The 2,500-nt window shown below is 41.8% G+C and overlaps 1 protein-coding gene across 1 annotated transcript in view; it reads left to right on the forward strand.

The window, feature by feature from the left end:
- Nucleotides 1-2,500, forward strand: part of LOC311327245 (protein sidekick-1-like) — a gene marked incomplete at both ends in the record, with an annotated part of 37,463 nt that overhangs the window by 2,852 nt on the left and 32,111 nt on the right. The window lies entirely within an intron of this gene.

Below are 2,500 nucleotides of genomic sequence, written 5' to 3' on the forward strand. Positions count from 1 at the left end.
GTACACACACACACACACACACACACATACACACACACAAACACACACACACACACATACACACACACACACATATACAAACGCATACACACACACACACACACACATATACACACTTACAGACACAAACACACATACATACGCATACGTACACACACACACACACACGCACACACACACACATCAGACACATAAAAACACCTCACACTCTCCTCTTCTCTCCTCTCTCCTCTCCTCTCTTCTCCTCTCCTCATCCCTCTCTCACCAGGTGATCATGTAAAACAGCATCTGGTCGGACTCATGCAATTTAAATATTTTAATTAAACATAATTAGTCCTGTTTGTGTGTGTGTGAGTGAGAGAGAGAGAGTGAGAGAGAGTGTGTAGTATTGTGTATGTATGTATTAGTATAATGACTATATGACTTAATGACTTTATTTCCTTATGAATGATTCACACACACACACACTGTAGTGGAATTAAATATGATCGAAAGTAAAAGATTTGCCAGGGTTCGCTCAAAGAGGTTAAGTCTGATTTATTGAGAAAACATACGAGCGCAAGGACTTCAGGATAACGCACGTGAGTGGCATCCAACAGAAGAGAAGTAGTCTGGTGTTGCCTTATATTCAGGCAATACATGGATGTGATGCTATCAGAGATGTGATTGGCTAACCCATCTGTACACGTCATAATAAAGTGACGGACATCATTAACAGTGGTCAAGAAATACAGACATGGGACATGAGAAAGCGCTCATTCTTAGGGCTGTAACGATTATGAATTTTGCTTAACGATTAATTGTCAGAAAAATAATCGCGATTATTACAATAAATGTCAGAGTTGTTGACCGGGGGGCGGGGGGGGCTCGCATCACACCACTAGGGCCCCTTGCCGATCTGGCACCCTAGGCGGCCGCCTACTTCGCCTATGCCACGGGCCGGCCCTGGCACTGATGCTCATGTCCGCATGATTTGAGTGAGAGAGTGTGTGTTTGAGAGAGAGAGAGAGAGAGAGAAAGACAGACAGACACAGAGGGAGTAAGTGAGTGAGTGAGTGAGGGTGGGTGGTTTCCGGGTTCTGACTCATTTTTAGCCTAATAACACAAGTACTCAGCCTATGAAGTAAACCTGTGGTTTAAAACCACGCCTCTTTAATATCATGAATGTTAACATTTACATAGAATTTATATCCTCCTCAATAAAAAAAAGCATTGAAAAATTAAAATTAAGAAAATTTGGAGTATACAAATAGCACATGAAGTTGACAATGTATCAGTGCTTCTTTACTTCATTAATACAGTGTCTCTTGTCATTAGTTGCTATGAACATATAGGACAAGTGCCAACAAGCTGAAGAATTCCATTGAACTGGGTTGCTACCATATTAACTCTGCAACATATTTGTATTTTATAAAAAAAAAAAACTATTATTTTTTTTTGTAAATTTTTTTCATAACTGCGGTTACAAAAAACAATCGCGGTCAGAAAAAATAATCGCGGTTTGACGATTATGTAATAATCGTTACAGCCCTACTCATTCTCACATTCAACACTTTGAAGAGATTTTCAAGTGGAGACAATGGAACAATGGAAAAGTCACCCTAGGCCAAACAGGAAGTCTGAGCTGTGATGCCTTCCTGTTGTGGTGAGAAAACCACGGCAGGCTTTAAGAACAAAGGGCTGAGATCTGAAAGGTTTGAGGCCAGTTGTCTCTAAAATTCCATGACAACACACACATACACACACATACACACTCACTCAAACACACACACCACTTATTCAAATAGCCAGAATTAGAGACTGTGTGTGTGTGTGTGTGTGTGTGTGTGTGTGTGTCATGAAATGAGATTTTCAAAGCTGATTCGTTATGTAACACAGCATCATAGAGGACCAAGCATACTTTCTTTCTCTCTCTCCCTCTGTCCATCTCTCCCTTGTTGCCTCTTTTTACATGAAGGCCATTTCTATCAGATTCATCGGGAGCCAAAACTCACAGTTAAACTGATATTACACACACACACACACAGACACACACACACACACACACACACACACAGACAGACACACACGTCTTCCTTGCTTTCATCTGATGAAACTAATGAGAGTCTGACGCCAATCATCTGAGACTGGACACACACTAACCAACTCATACTCCCTCTCTCTCTCTCCATTCTCTCTCTCTCTCTCTCTCTCTCTCTCTCCATTCTCTCTCTCTCTCTCTCTCTCTCTCTCTCTCTCTCTCCATTCTCTCTCTCACTCTCCATTCTCTCTCTCTCTCTCTCTCTCTCCATTCTCTCTCTCTCTCTCTCCATTCTCTCTCTCTCTCTCTCTCTCTCTCTCTCTCTCAAACTCTAACACACATCCCTCACTGTGAAGCCATGTATTGTCAGGTGTAATAGATGGTGTTGTACCACGGTAGGATGTTGCTTTAGACAGATGATGAAATAACTGCTCTCCTCTTCTCCTCCCTGCTTCCCTCCTCTCCTGTCTTTCCTCTCTT

This window comes from Borostomias antarcticus, assembly GCF_949987555.1.
Source record: "Borostomias antarcticus genome assembly, chromosome: 31".
NCBI classification, from domain to species: Eukaryota; Metazoa; Chordata; class Actinopteri; order Stomiiformes; family Stomiidae; genus Borostomias; species Borostomias antarcticus.